General features: G+C 43.3%; 1 long non-coding RNA gene across 2 annotated transcripts; it reads left to right on the top strand.

Annotated features, from left to right (window-relative positions):
- Positions 1-1,240: 1,240 nt before the first annotated feature.
- LOC134474276 (uncharacterized) lies at positions 1,241-16,354 on the top strand. 2 transcript variants are annotated; one of them, XR_010045014.1, is made up of 5 exons: positions 1,241-1,432; positions 5,137-5,434; positions 8,411-8,450; positions 14,743-14,930; positions 15,895-16,354. It is a non-coding gene; the product is annotated as an uncharacterized LOC134474276 (long non-coding RNA). The 2 variants fall into 2 exon arrangements; XR_010045015.1 differs by lacking the exon at positions 8,411-8,450.
- The last annotated feature ends 128 nt before the right edge of the window (positions 16,355-16,482 follow it).

Below are 16,482 nucleotides of genomic sequence, written 5' to 3'. Positions count from 1 at the left end.
ATGCACCACCATGCCCAACTGCTCTAACCCTAATTCCCATTATCACTGAACCATGCTAGCTGGTGATAGAGTGCTCCTCCCATGGTCTATGGATTTTGTTTTCTTCTGTCTCCTTTTCTAATTGTGTCAGATCATGCAGTACATTGCTGTGACACATGTGTCATTCTATTTTTTACTTTAAAAGATTATGCGCTACCGGATGTCGTGGTTTACACCTGTACCCCACAGCACTGGCAAGGCTGAGGCAGAGGATTGTGAGTTCAAGGCCAGCTGAGGTTACAATAAGGGAAGACTGTCAAAGAAAAATTTGCAGGGATAGCTGGCCGTGTGGCCCACATGTATAATCCCAGCTCCCAGGAAGGCTGGCGCAGGAGAATTATAGGAGAATTAGTCTCCAAGGCAGCAGAGGGCAAGGATGTAGCTTGGCACTCCCTGAGTTCAGTCCTCAGAACACTGCAGTACAAAAACAGACAGAAACATGACTAACTGCACACCTGTCAGTGCCCCCATTCATCACAGGGGCACAGGCTGTCCCGCCGTGCCTTTGACTTATGTCTGGTGTATTCCGTGGCTGCCTTGTTGATAAGCTACTGTCCTTACTGCCCCGTCAGGGCTCTGAGTCAGGCAGACGGGGTCCCACCTTTGCCTTCCTGGAACACCTCGAGGCCTCTGCCTAACCCTCTCCGATCAGGCCATACACAGTAGAGCACACATGGAACCCACATTCCAGAGTCGGGGCACGATCGTAGTGTAAGGACACATTCATAAAATAGCAAGCTCACAGGTATTCCATCAGACAAACTTAGAGAGCAGTTAGAGGTCAGAAAGCTCTGACCAGCTTTCTGCTACTTCTGCTGAATTCAGCTGACCGTACAGCGTCCAAAGCCCAGCTGCACACCTCTGATATGCACGGAGTCAGAGTAACTGTCAGTACCCTAAACACCGTGGGCTACTCAAGGGTAAGTTTATCTACGCTCATCCTGTAATGGCCCCTCCCTTTTTTCCTGGAATGTTTCTATATTATCATGACTTTGACTGTGCTCACCCTGTTCCCGGAATGTTTCTATATTATGATAAATGATTCCTGTGTTTCAGCAAATCTGTTTAAAACTAGCCTTCCTGTCAACGTATGACTCAAGGCATGACCAGTTACGTAACTTTGTCACTTGCTTCCCACTTCTAAATGCTATATAAACTAAACTCTATAAATGCAGGGCTGTTGCCTTTGGGAACGGTCCTGCAACAGTCTGCTGGCCCATCCTTCAACAGTCTGCCAGCAGAAAGTTAGATGCTGCCTTCTTACCTCCTCGGTGCAGAGTCTCCCCTTCAGTTTGACTTGGGAATTTTCCACATCAGCAAGTAGGAAGTGGCTGCTGTCATGCCAGATGGGCTTCTGTCGTGAGTGTCTAGGGCACTCTGAACTCCGGGCAAGGTAAACACACACGCACGCCTTGTCGGGACACGGGGGGTACAGCGCTTGGAAAAGAAAGACAGGAGAGACACCTTTGCTGTCTGCACCGCGTTACACTGCACTGCACGCACAATCTTTATTTTAGGATTCATATATAGTAAACCCGATCAATTCACAGAGCCCAGATAATTGAGTAGTGAAAAGGCATTCTTTGTGGCAAGCTACAACGTGACAGACTACAATGTTTATTCTAAAGCTATCTAAGTGAGGTAAATAATCACAACCAGTTCTCATAACTTCTCTAGCCCAGGAAGAAATTCATTAGCTCAAGAATGTTGTTAATTTGTCTGCTGTTAGTGTCACAAAGGGTGGCCAGCCACTTCCTCAAGACTTCTGCAAAACAAAGCCAGCTCACAGTATGGATTCCAGAGGGTGAGGGGCTCACTGAGAACAGGCATTCCTATTCTACCTCCTTCTCGCATACCAGGGCGGCTATTGTAAATTGCAGGTTAGAGGGGGTTGGGCCTACAAAGTGACACCTCATCCCCCACAGGCTTCCTCTTCAAAGTACTCACTTGGACCAGGTAGCCCACCCCAGGGCAGCCCAGCTATAGCTTCATTTACCTGGCATCAAGAACTGAATCGGGAGTGCACTGTAGGAAGTGGGGGCCCTCATCTTGGGTTCCAAGGCTGGATGTAACAATTCCTCTGGCTGTTCCTGAACTTCCCTCTGGAGTGGATCAGCCAAGCGGACTTGGTGTGAAGCCCCACGTGTTATAGACAGCTAAGTGAAGTAGAAATATTATAGCAGTCAGACAGGGGTAGGCCCTCAAAGGAGCCAGTGCAGGAGACAGGATACACTGCAACTGTGGGGGAGACAGACACATGCAGCTGAAGGCAAGACCTCAGGACAAAAGACAAAAGAAATGCACCCACATACTGGCCTAAGGATAAACAGCAGGAATTGATATTCTAAATAAGTATGGATCACCTTGAGAAAGTCCAGAAGAGTCACAGACCCAACCCCCTCCAGGGAAACCCCCTGTTCTGTTTCATGCCTTCCTGCTAATTGATCCTCACTCAATCAACATTACCTGAGCAATTACACTCATGATCTTATTGGTTGACCATAGTTCTGTCCCACCTGACGTGCACCTTGTGATTTCCCACATTTCCCCACCTTGGACCTGCCTCACCTTTTTTTTTTTGTCTTTTTCGTTTTTTTATCGGTACCAGGGATCGAACTCACGACTGCCTGCTTGCAAGGCAGGCACTTATGCCGCTGAGCTAAATCTCCAGCCCCTAGACCTGCCTCACCTTGTGGCTTTGTTTTATAAAAATCCCTAGAGGGGGCTGGAGATTTGGCTCAGCGGCATAAGCGCCTGCCTTGCAAGCAGGCAGTCATGAGTTTGATCCCCGGTACCGATAAAAATGAAAAAGACAAAAAAAAAAAAAAAAAAAAAAATCCCTAGAAAAGGCAAGGTCCCTCAGCAAACCACTTGGAACTCCTGTTTCTCTCAGACAGAAACTTTCTTTCCCCAGTAAATATATTCTGCTCTTAATCTCCATGATTCCTAAAATTCATTCTTTGACGTTAGAGAACAGAAACTTGTACCAGACCTCTAGCAGGTAAAGAGTTTCTTTCCCGGGGCTGGGGATTTAGCTCGGCGGCATAAGCACCTGCCTTGCAAGCAGGCAGTCGTGAGTTCGATCCCCGGTACCAATAAAAAAAGAGAAAAAGACAAAAAAAAAAAAAAAAAAAAAAAAAAAGAGTTTCTTTCCCCTATAGCACAGGGACCTTTTGCCAAATGCTCCCAGAGCTCAGGTGCAGATCCTGAGATCAAGGCTGCTGCAGAAAGGTGCACCCCAAGGACAGAGCAAGGGTAGCCAGCCCAGAGGAAGGAAGTGACCGGAGGTGCAGGAGGGCAAAGCTTTGGAGAGGCAGTGGCTGGATGCTGTGGCTTTCTAACCAAATGCTAACCACAGCGGAAACTGGCCCAGGTGATACGGATGGCTCCCCGTCAAGTGGTCCCAGGCTATTCTGGGTGGGATGTCAGGATATTAAATAGGGTGGATGGCAAAAGTTTGGCTCTGGTCCTAGAACAGCAGGCCAGATGTGGTAGCTCATGCATGTAATCCCAGTGCTGAGAGACCGAGGAAGGTGGATCACAAACTCAAGCCCGGCCTGGGGAATTTATTAAGACCCAGCCTCAAAATAAATAAAGGAGGGCTGGTGACAGGACTCAGTGCAGAAGCCCTGGGTTCAGTACCCAGAACTGCAAAAGGTGAGGATAAAAGGCTCATAAACCAGATTCAACAGGTGGGTGCCAGGACCAAGCGTGACCCTGGCCCAGCCCTTCAGGGGGAAGAAATGACTTTCCTAAGTGCCTGCAGCTTCCCAGCCCCTTCCTCACTCATGCCTCTTTTCTCAGGGCCTAAAGCTGTAGTCATTCATCTGCTTTCTTCTCAGACTGCCCCTTCTGCCTCTCTTCAGAGGACAAACCACAGTCCTAATTTAGAGGCTACTCTTTTCATCAAGCTAAGATAATCACCCAGTGGCTTTCTAGCAAGTCACCAGTTCTACAGGCTCTCACAAGGAATGGACACAAGGGTTATAGTTTAGATGTAAAATGTCTCCCACACCCTCGTGTGATCAGAGGTGGGGCTTTCAAAGGGTGACCGGATCATGGGGCCAAGGATGAGGTCATAGCTAAATATGCTGTTAGCAGGTGGGGGGTGTGACCTGGGAGGTTCCTTGTTCCTCCCATCCTCCCCTCACTCTACTTCCTGGTCTCCATGGTGCCTCGAGCAGCTTTTCTCCCCCAGAATCTTTGTCTACATCCTTCCTGCCTTGGAGCCAGTAGACTATGGACTGAACCCTCTAGAAGCCATGTGCTGAAAGAACCCTCTCCTCCTTTAGGTTGTAGATGTCAGGTGTTGTGTCCCAGCCACAAGAAAGTGACTAAGACAGGAGTGAAACAAAAGACCTAGTTGAATCTCCAGCCCCACAAAGACAGAGTTCATTGTGCTGTATTCTCTCCTCCAAGAGTTATGGTTCCAGGAGCTGAAGCTGGAGAAGAGACTAAAGGAGGGAATAAGCTAAGTTTAACCTTAAAAACCAAGGCCCACACTGAGTCAAAACAAGCAGGCAAAGGGAGCATCCGGGTACCAAATGGTTTCAGAGCTGGGGTCAGGAAAGAAGTGCTGGTATGAGACCTTTCCCAAGAGCTGCACCTGGCCTGGCCTGGGCCTATCCAAGACAGGGCAACAGGGTCAGGAATTCCCATCTCCCCATGCCATTATCACTGCACAGAACCAGTCAGAAAAGGGCTGTTTTGAACCAATCAGAAGCTTGCTATTTTCAATCCTTCATTCGAATCTGGTGCTGTTCACATGACCAATCAAAAGATCCTTTTTAAAAGCCTTTTTTCATGTGCACACAACCTATCAAAAGATACTAGTCCTGATCCTGCATTTATATGTAATGGAAGCCAAAGATTTTCTTGACAGGGCAGTCTCTACACGGCATGAGGCCCAGCGAGCATTTGATAGGATGACTTTCCAAATGCCTAACCCAGGGATTCTAGATGCCGAAGATGCATTTCCCTTAGGCTTGGGGCTGCTGTGAGCCTCTGCACTGCTCATTCTTACTCTGCACAATGTATTTCATTTCAGCCTCAATAAATGTACATGTTCAGAACTGTCTTTTCCATGTGTTTGTTCAGTTCTTTGAGACACCAAGAACAGAGAAGGAAGCCCCATCAGACTCCAAGCGGTACCACACCTGTACAGGTCTGAAGCCTGCTGGGCTAAAGTGTTCAGGGCTGTGCATGGCCTTTGGGACCTGACCTGATTTAACCCAGGCAACATTTGACTCTGGGACAGTTGTTACTCTGCTGGGTCAAAGGAACAGAGCCCCATGCAGGAATATCCAGCTCCACAAAACAGCTGGTGCCCACCAACCAAACCAAGCTACAATCAACCCATCTGAACCCAGGAGCCCACGGATCTGCAGACAGGTTGGTGAGTAGCTGCATCAATCCAAAACCACAAGTCCTCTGTTTTGTTGTTTTGGAGAGTCTCACTGTGTAGTTCAGGCTAGTTGTGAACTCACTATGTAGCCCACCCTGGCCTTGAACTCAAGATGATCCTCCTGCCTCAGCCTCTCAAGTGCTGGGATGACAGGTGTGCACCACCATGCCCAGCATCCCAAGCCCTTCTGGTTGGGCAGCTTTTACTATATGGCTCAGGAGTAAAGTGAGTATTTGGCTCCTCTTTGGCTTATCACGCAGCTTGCTCTCAGGTGACTGGGTCTGGGAGGCAACAGCCCCACGGGCCCAAACCACAGAGGCTGCTGAGATTGTGAACATGAGTCCGCCCACACTTCCCGCTTGCTTCCCCTTACAAGGCAGCCTTGTTCTCAGCGACTGCCATCCCACACACTGCCAATTGCTCTCATCAGTCCTGCACTGGCAGAGGGCATCCTCACAGGTCCTGGAACAGCTCTGCAGCTGAGTACTTTGAAGGGGGCACCCAACCATCCAGATGAACAGACTGGAGCAAAGTCACAGTTGGACTGTGTTCCAGACCAAGTATGGTCCTTTCTGCAGCTGCTGGATGAAGCAGTGACAGCAGCTCCACAAGTACACACCTAGAAGCAGGCCCTGGATGCAGGCCTGGGCTGGGCTGGGCTTACCCCAGGGAGTTACCAGGACAATGCAGAGTGGTCCAGGAGAGACAGGTGATCCCCACCCCTTTTAAATCTCTGGATTGTGGAGGATGCAACCCAGGGCCATCACTCTGAGCTGCCCTTTTACTTGGAGATAAGTCTCACAGAGGAGTTACCAGGCTGCCTGGGTTGGACTTGAGCTTGCGTTTCTCCTATCAGTCTCCCAGAGTGCTGTGATTGTGGGTGCGACCCCCATATCTGGCTCTGATGGTTTTAACTTGCATTTCCCTGCTGACTGTGATGTGATCACTGCCTGTGTTCTTCATCTGTGAAGATCTGTTCATTTGACTACTAAGTCCTATTCTTTGCTTTTCTACATCTATTCAGATTGTTCCCTTCTTTTTTATTTTTATTTTTTGCAGTGCGAAGGGTAAACCCAGGGTTTATAGTGCTAAGCAAACACTCTGGTGAGCTCCTGTTCTAGCCAAACTGTCCCTTTCTTAAGGACACAAATCTAGAATTTACGGATTTAGAATATCGGAAGAAAAACCCAGGCCTAACTTACACTTACTGTGTCCTTAAGACTCAGGATTTAGGAGTGAGGAGCTGGAAGAAAAACACTGTTGGTGGGAGGGTAAACTAGTACAACTACTATGGAAATCAATATAGAGATTCCTCAAAGTCTAAAAATATCTGATGCACACCTGTAATATGCCAGCATTAGGGGGCTGAGGCAAGAGGATTGCTGCCAGTTTGAGGCCAGTGTGGGCTACATAGTGAGTCTAAGGTTGGCCTAAACTATTTGGTGAGACCTTGTCTCAAAAAGAAAAAAGAAAATAAATAAATAAATAAGCCAAAGTTGTTATTAAAAAGATAAAACATCCACATGCAAACATGCTGAGAAGCTATCTTTGGTCTACAGATATGTTCCTAAAACTTAGATGTTTCCTATAATTTCACCATGAGGGATGGGGTCAGCTAGGATTGACTAGAATTTGAAATGGAAGCATTCATGTTTATGTATTTTGATAGGAAAGGCGGAGCCACAGTTTTGCACACCATTCCAACAAATAATGTTTTATTTCTCTGAATGTCTGCACTGCACTTTAATTTCTGCCTAATAAACTCTTCCTATGTTTCTTACTGGTGCTTCTTGAGAGTTCTTTTTTCTGTGAGGGAATTTAGCAAACCTTCAAACCTATAGGTAAGGTGGGTTAGATTCCTTCTCTCAGCTTGAGGGATCTTCTAGAACCCTGTCCAGTTACATTTCTCTTGCTAAGTGTTATGGCTATATCTGGATATCCCCCCAAGGCCTCAAGCAACTTGTAGGTGGGGCTTTTTCAGAGGTGGCTGGATTGAGTGTGTGAGGCTGGGATTGATTCGTGGCACAGTGCTAGGCTCAAGGGCACTAGGATTAAAGGTGTGAGTGCTACTGTACAGGAGTGATATCAGGGTCTCCAAAGATGATATAAGAGAAATATTATAACTCTCAACTTGTTAGATATCTAATATGCCGAGGTCATGTTCTCTGAAATTCAAAGAATGAATTCTAGGAGCCACGGGAATTAAAAGTGGAAATATTTATTGAGAGAGAGCTCCTGAGAGGCAAAGTGGATCCTGAGTGGGGTGCCAGGAACCCCACTTTACAAGGAAATTTTATAGAGCAACACCAGCATGGATACAACATGGGTTACAGCTATGATTAACCAATAAGGATACAAGCATAATCACTTAGATAATAGTGACCTAGTGGGGAAACAAGTCACATAACAAGGGTGCACAGAAGGAACAAAGACTTTTTCTGGGATGATGAGTCCAAGGGTCCCACCAAGGTGACCCTTATCCAGCTAAGCTTCATTAGGCCTAGAGTTTGTTCCTAGAGGAAGTACACAGGCCTCGTCATCTCATCTTTATCTTTTCTTTCTTTTTTTTTTTATTGGTACCAGGGATCGAACTCACAACCACACACTTGCAAGGCAAGCACTTATGCAACTAAGCTAAATCCCCAGCCCCTGTCTCATCTTTATCTTGAGACCTGGTCTCCAACAGATGTGACTCGGGCCACAGTTGACATATGTTTCACTTTAGTCCTGGCTCTCTTGAGGACCTCCGCCTATCTGATTGCCTACAGTATTTCTGCCTAGCTTAGCTGTCTATGATACTACCTGCCCTAGGTAGTCTGGATAAGATAAAAAGGGTAAAAAAACAAAGCAAAACAAAACAAAAACAAAAACAAAACAAAACACTGTTAAGGTCCTTTGTTACTTCTGCTCTCTTGTGGGTGCCATGAACTATTTTCCTCTGTAAAGTTCTCCTTTGCCTTGCCTTAGGAACCTTAGACTATGGACTGAAACCACTGCAGACTGCAAGGTATGTAACTGTTACTTTTTTTTGGTACCAGGGGTCAAACTTACAACCTTGTGCTTGCCAGGCAGGTGCTTATGCCACTGAGCTAAACCCCTGGGCCTGTGAGCTATGTAAACCTTTCCCCCTTTAAATTTGGGTGTCAGATATTTTGTCTCAGCAGTGAAAAAAGTAACTATGACATCAAGCTAGACAAGAGATAAAAGAGTGGGGAACCCGGCCAAAGAATTTGCAAACCTCAGCACATGCACACACACAGCCAAACCAAAAAAACCCAGAAACATTAAAAAACAAGGCAACCAAATGCCTCCAAAACTCCCACCTCGCTCCAGATCAGTACAGTGGGCAGTGAGGGGGAGGAAATCACAAACTGCACAGCAGTTAGGTCTGGAAGAGTTTCAGTGGAAGTAAAATAGTTCTGCAAGGGTCTTGGGGGCATTCGGAGAAGGTTTCACTAATCACATAATGATCATAGTAAAACAAATGATCAGCAAGCCTAGAGAGCACACTAATAACAGCTAGTGGAGCTAAAGACAAGAGATGCAAAGCATAAATATCCATCATAGAAAAGAATCAGAGTTCATAAGAAAGTTCAAAATAGAAATACAGGAGATTAAAAATATGACTGAAGCCGGGCATGGTAGCATACGCTGTAATTTCAGCTCTCGGAAGGCAGAGGCAGGAGGATTGCTGCAAGTTCAAGGCCAGTGTGGGCTACATACTGAGTTTAGGACCAGCCTGCACTCAAAAACCTAAAACAAATGAACAAAATATGATTGAAAGTGTGGGTAAAAGAAGCAACCAAGGTAAAGACAGAGTGTCAGACCTGGAGGGCAGGCCTGGGGTCAGTGATCACTTAATAAGAAATACCTTAAGAGAACAACAAAAGGATGTGAAAAATAGATCCAACAGCTCCTAGACTTCTCAAAGGGCAAGTAATTGGAATTAGTGAATAATCAAATACACCACAAAGGACATAAAAAACTAACTGTATGTGTAATAGCAGGCAAGGGCAGAGAATTTTACATGTCGGTAAGTAAGCATAAAGAACCCTAAATATCCATGATCAGTTTTTAAAAATGCTCCATTTCCCATAATAATTTAAATACCAGAAATACAGCACAAGAACGGAATCTTAAAGGTTTCTCAAGAGAAATAAGGAGTCACTTACAAAGGAAATTCTATCAGAGTTACAACAGATTTCTCAACATAAATCGTAAATGCAAGGAGAACATAGAATAAAGTATTTCAAGCTCTGAAAAAAATCTTGCCTAGATTGTTAAATCCTGTAAAATTATCTTTCAAAATTAATAAATAGGGGGCTGGGGATTTAGCTCAGTGGCATAAGTGCCTGCCTGGAAAGCATGAGGTTGTGAATTTGATCCCCGATGCCAAAAATCAAAACAAAAAAATTGATACAGAGATAAAATACTTCCATGATAAAGAAAACCTAAAGAAATTCATGACTACCAAACAAACCAAAAATATCAGTGGTAGCCTAAGTCTTTATTTTTCTCATTGCTGAAACAAAATACTTGTCACCAAAATTAAAAGGGAAAGGTTCCTTTAGCTCACAGGTTGTAGAGGTTTCAGTTTATTATGGGCTGAGTCCAACGTAGTGTAGTGTGGCAGGGGTAACATTCATGGCAGCAGAAGACAACAAAAGCTGTTGAGGGACAGGGAGAGCAAGCCTCTTTCTGCCCTTTATATTGTGGGTAGGCCAACAGCCTTAGGCAGGTGTAGCACTCACACCCATCATCAGACATCCATCACACCCATCATCAGACACGAATCAGCTACAAACTCCAGGTGTAGCAAAGCCTGCCCCCAATACTGCATGAAGCTTTGGGGGGCAGCCAGACACAAACCATAACATCCTAAAATGTCAAAGATCTACTGAAATGAATATATCTGGTAAGGATAGTAATGAAATAGAATGGAAAAAGAGCAAAATGACAATAGGAAATTAATATGACAGGAATAAATCAACATCTATCAATTATATCCATCAGGGGCTGGGGATTTAGCTCAGCAGCATAAGCCCCTGCCTTGCAAGCAGGCAGTCGTGAGTTCGATCCCTGGTACTGATAAAAACGAAAAAGACAAAAAAAAATTATATCTATCAATATGTAGGCATTTAATTTACCAAACAAAAGACACACTTTGGAAGAATAAATAAAGAAAGAAAATCTAATGATATTCTGTACACAAAATACACATTAAAGAGCCAGGTGGGGTGGTGTACACCTGGAATCCCAGCACAGGAAAACTGCCTCAAATTAGAGTCCAGCCTAGGTTACATAGTGAGTTCAAGGCCCATCCTGCACTACGTAGGAAGACTCTCAAAAAAAGCAAAACACACACAAAACAAAAAACAAAATTTAAAAATTTAAAAAGCAAAAAACAAAAAAATAAAACAAAACCTAGAAAACTCTCACAAAACCTCCCAAAATCAAATACAAAAAGAAATCCATAGACTAAAAATCAAAAGATGGGAAATAATATTACACAAAGTTGGAAACTGAAAAGAAGTGGGAGTACAAATCCCATGTTCCGACAGAGTGAACTTCAAGGAGAAGCTGATCACCAGGGATACAGTTCAGCAGCACAGTGCTTGCCTAGCAAGTGTAAGGCTGTGAGTTCAACTGCAGCTACCACTCAAAGAAAAAAATAGGCAAAGTTGATCAAGAGGCAAATAAAGATACCACATATTGGTTAGCAGAACTGTTCAGCAGGAGAAATAAGAATTACAAACCTATATGCACCAAACCCATGGTATACCCAACTTCATAAACTAAACTTTAGTGAACAGATGAGATCAGATAAACATAAATACGATTACAGGGAGAATCTCAATAATCACTATCAAAAATAGACAGATCAACTTACCAAGAAAAACGTCAAGGAAATATCAGAATTGAACCAAATTTTCAAGCAAACAGATTTAATAGATTTATACAGTGTTCCACCCAACAACAGATTGCATTTTCTTGAAGCACACACGGTACTTTCTCAACATGAGAGTACATATCAGGTAACAAAACATGTGTAAGTAAATGCAAAATTTTATCATGCGTATTATCAGATCACAGTGAAACTGAACAAAAGGAAATCCCAGAAACAATACAAACATATGGAAATTAAATGCTACACTCTTGAATAATCAGTGGGTCACAGAGGAAATCAAGGAAGAAATAAGATTACTTAGAATTAAGTGATAAAGTCAACGCAATGTGCCAGAACTTATAGGATACATCTAAAGCAATCCTAGGGGGGAGTGTATAGCACTGGATGCCCAGAAAAATAGAATGAGTCCAAACAAGTAACATAATGATGCATGTAAATGTCTTGAAAAAAAAAAGAAGAATCTAAATCCAAGTCTTATATAGGCAATGAAAATACAAACATCAGAGCAGAAATTATTGCGATGGAGAAAAAAAGCCCAGTAAAATGAATCAGTAAATCAAAGAACTGGTTCTTTCAAAGAAGTAAACAAGAGCTCCCCTCCCTGGTAAGCGGCTGTAGTGTGGCACACTGCGGCTCTTCCCAGGAAGAACCACCAGTGTCTTCTTAGATCCACACCATGTTGGAAATTAGGACGCTGGGAAACCGAGCAACCAGCCTGCCTCCCTGCCAAGCAACAGTGAACTACTGGTGCACAGCCTAGAGTCAAACATGCCACTTCCCTTACCCCCCTTACCTTGTCCCCCTGTTAGCAAACGGGAACCAGAAATCTGAGCAATCTTGGGATGCTGACCATAGCAAATAAGGGAGATTTCCTTCTACCATCTCTTTGAAGGCAAATATTTTTATTATTGCTTTGCTTTATTCTGATTAATGGTACTGCTCTATTTAATATTCTGTTTTGAGACGTTCTATAATGTTCTGTATTTCATTTTATTTTGATATATGTGATTGAAAGAATAATTGTAAAGATAATGAAATATATTGTGATACCTATTACTGTTAACAAAAGAAGTAAACAAACAATTAGCTAATCTTACTTAAAAAAGAAAGAAAAGATGCAAAATAATGCAATTAGAAATGAAAAATATGAAATCACAACAAATACTCCCCAAATCGAGAAAATTGCTTGTAACGACTTCACAAACATATATGTCAAACAATTGGGGAACTCTGAAGAAATTCCTAGATACGTATGATGAGCCAAACCTGATCCAGAAAACATAAAAATATTAAGCAATACAATGACAGGCAATGAAACAGAAGCAGGAAGAAAAAACTGCCAAATAATAAAAACCTTGGATCTGATACATTCACAGTTGAATTGTACAAAAACTGCCAGAGAGATCTACTGCCAATACTCTTCAAGATTTTTTAATGAGGGGGCTGGGGATTTAGCTCAGCGGCATAAGCGCCTGCCTTGCAAGCAGGCAGTTGTGAGTTCGATCCCCAGTACCGATAAAAAAGGAAAAAGACAAAAAAAAAAAAAAAAAAAAAAAAAAAAAAAAAGATTTTTTAATGAAATTGAGGTGGAAGGAGTACTTCCAAAATCCTTCTCAGAAACTATAGCTATCTTGATCCCCAAACCAGACAAAGTCAGGTGTGGTGGCACATGCCTTTAATTGCAGCACTCAGGAAGCTGGGGCAGCAGGATTGCTGTGAGTTAAAGGTCAACCTGGGCTACATAGTGCATTCAAAATCAGCCTGGACTATACACCAAATATTGTATCAAAAAAGTAAAAAAACAAAGCAACAAACAAACAAACCAGACAAGGATCTCACCAAAAAAAGAGAACTATGGGACAATTTCTCTAATGTACATAGATGCAAAAATCCTTAAAAAAATATTGGCAAACTGAATGTGACAAATCATCAAGAAGATCCTACACCATTACTAAAATTTCATTCAGGAATGCAACAGGATGTCTTTTGTGGTTCTCTATTTTTAAAAGTCTGTAACTTTCCAGTTTGGTGCTACTTATTTGGTCCTGAGCTCAGTTAATTAAATTCCAAATTTATCAGTTTGGCTTCTTGGATTCCTATATTGTTCACAAACCCACCTCAGAAAGATCTCTGTAGTAAAAATTACATCATTCTGAAAAAATAAATCAAGGAGGAAAATATTTCCTATTTATGGATGGACAGAACCAACATATTCAAAATGGCTATATCTCCAAAATTTATACACAGATTTAATGCAAGTTCATGTCTCACAGAGGTAGAGAAAACAATCCTAAGACTTATATGGAATCAAAAGAGATCCAGAATAGCAAAAGCAAGTGTGGGTAACAAAAGCAAACCAGATGACATTACAACCTCAAACTTGAAGTTACATTATAAAACTATAGTGCTTAAAACAGCATGGAAATGGCACAAAATCAGGCATGTGGATCAGTGTAACAGAAGAAAAGTAGCAGAAAAAACATACAGCTATTTGATCTTTGACAAAGGGCCAAAAAATACCCTGGAGGAAACATAGCCTGTTGATAAATGGTGCTGGGAAAATTGAATATCCACATGCAGAAGATTGAATGTAGAACTGCATGTATTTTTTTTTTTTTGTACCAGGGATTGAACTCATGACCTTGCACTTGTCAGGCAGGCATTTATGCCACTGAGCTAAATCCCTAGCCCCAAGAACTACATGTCTTACCATGTACAATTTTCCTGCCCCAGTCTTCTAAGCGCTGAGACTACAGGCTTGTGTCGTCAGTCCCAGCTCCTAGATGTGATGATATGTGAGTTGAATTTCTGAATAAAAATCAGGTGTTGTGTGTAGCTTCTTTTCCTGCCTTTCAGATTTATTGATAAAGGTTGGAGTAGCCATGTATCAGGAGCAAGGATGCTTACCCTGGGCATGAGCAACAGATTTCTCTATGACCAGTGGAGTCACCTAGAAAACAAACAAACAAACAAACAAACAACAACAGCCTTAGCAAAGAGGGAGACTGGCCTCCAAACAGAACTTGGTAACACAACATTCCAGCTTGATTTATTCTGTAAGAAGGAGAAAAATGCCAGGCATCCTGTATGTCCAGGTCTTTATGGTCCTAAACCAAGACCCAAAATTAGGTGGAACTTGTACACCTGTTATGTGGCCACGTGCAGATGAAACCCACGAGAACAGAACCAGGCCCCGAAGAAGGTAAACTCTCGAGTGCCACACACCTAGCAGCCCAGAGGCCTGCAGCACCAGTAGCATGTCAGGAGAGGCTTCAATTACTTGGAGGAAGGATCAGAATCTAGTTCAGCGGCTTCTTCTGTTCCATTTTCTCCCAGGGATTCTTCTCCCATCTCACTTCTTTATCAATCTGTCTCTCCCTCATTTCCAAAGGAATCCAGCCCAGCTGGTATAACAAGAATGGGCACTGCTTGTCATAGGATTGACTCTAAACTGCATAATTTACGTCTGCTTTGAGAGGTCTAAAAGGGAACAGGGTGCTATGAGATGTTCCCTTCTGCATCGACGATCCGGACAGAGCAAAGAATTGGAGAAGTGCTTTGGAAGACACAGATTCATAGGTAAGTTCCAGACTCTGACTGTAATTTATGATGTAACTTGAACCAAACAAATGCTACCGTGTTCCACCTGCTGCACCCTTGGTGAAAAAACCCACATATGGGCGAAAACGCAAGCTAAGGCTGATGAGTGCTGAACAGTGCTAAGATGTGGCTGTATCCACCCAGGCTCCTGATTGGTAAATATCACATTGGATGTTAGAGTCATAGTACATGCGATGATACAATTATTTTTCTTATTGAGGGATTCAGTTATAAAATCACTCAAGACAAAAAGTGGTGTTACCTTATTTTTGGAACACTGAACTAAAATCCTTCACAGATGTATTAATTGGCAGGTTTTTAGTCATATAAATCTGCCAGTCATCATGGCAGAGTTCCAACATTACCATATTGGAGATCATAGAAAGACACCTTATCAGGGCTGGGGATTTAGTTCAGCAGCATAAAAACCTGCTTGGCAAGTGCAAGGTTGGGAGTTCAATCCCCAGTAACAAAAAAAAAAAAAAAAAAAAAAAAAGACATCAGTCTTCTTCCTCTGATGCTCCAGACCCAAAATTGACTTCTTGCCTTTCCTTCCTACTTGCACCAAAGACACACCTATCCCTAGATAAAACATCACTCGTGCTCCACCCTCACCAGCTAATTTAGCACCACCCAATGAGAGTCTTTATAAGCAGCCTCTGCTCTTTGTCTAGGAAGAGAGGCTCTGCATTCCTCCACAGTCTCTCCCGTGCCCCTCATTAAAGGCCTCTTCATACTTTGTCACCTTATCTCTCCTGCACTGCTTTAGATTGAGTGCCAAAAAATACTCAATCACTAATGTGTATTTATTCTCACAGGCAGCATAAATTTTACTGGGAATACATCTTCTTAACCTGTCTGCCCCAGACATTTGTAGAAAGCTTCAAAATAGGTTATGGGGTCTTAGATCTGCACTAATGAACTGTTAAATTTGACCTTCGAGATCTCCAGCAACAGGACCAAAATGGTATCAACTTCCAGGGCCCAGGGAAACAACTGCAGGTACAATTAATTGCTGGACTGTTAGCTAAGGAATGAGCCCTGCCTGCTCAGAGAAACCTGAAGACTCCAGATGCAGAGGAAGAGACTATGAAGCCAGACAGTTGTCAGTGCTGTGGAGAACCTGGACATTGGTGTAAGGTGGTGGGCAATGCCCTGTCTCTCGTAGGTGCCACCTCCACGGGGAGGAAAGCACTGGTAAGGAGACTGCCTCGCCTCGAAAGGGATGGCAACCACTGGCTTCCATCTTGTCTGCCCTGAAGATTAAAGATGCCCAAGCTTTCTGAAAGCCCTGCAGGACAGAGTGGGTATCCCTTTGGAAGGGCCTCACGTAACTCTTACTGTGGTACCTAAAAATTAATTTTCTTTTAGACAATAAAGCTTCATTTTCTGCATTACTCAAATCTGGACCCCTTTCAGTAAGAACTGTGTCATGACTGGTGTTGATGGTGTCCTAAGGGCAAATGCCTGAAGATCTGGAGAGCTGATTTTTACTTAAACTTTCCTACTTTCCCTGAAATGTCCTACTGAT

Source organism: Cavia porcellus, unplaced genomic scaffold (genome assembly GCF_034190915.1).
Source record: "Cavia porcellus strain 051 isolate PalLab524CR breed Dunkin Hartley unplaced genomic scaffold, mCavPor4.1 scaffold_32, whole genome shotgun sequence".
Classification (NCBI taxonomy): domain Eukaryota; kingdom Metazoa; phylum Chordata; class Mammalia; order Rodentia; family Caviidae; genus Cavia; species Cavia porcellus.
The sequence above is the reverse complement of the archived record's forward strand: the minus strand, read 5'-3'. Positions and strand labels throughout refer to the sequence as shown.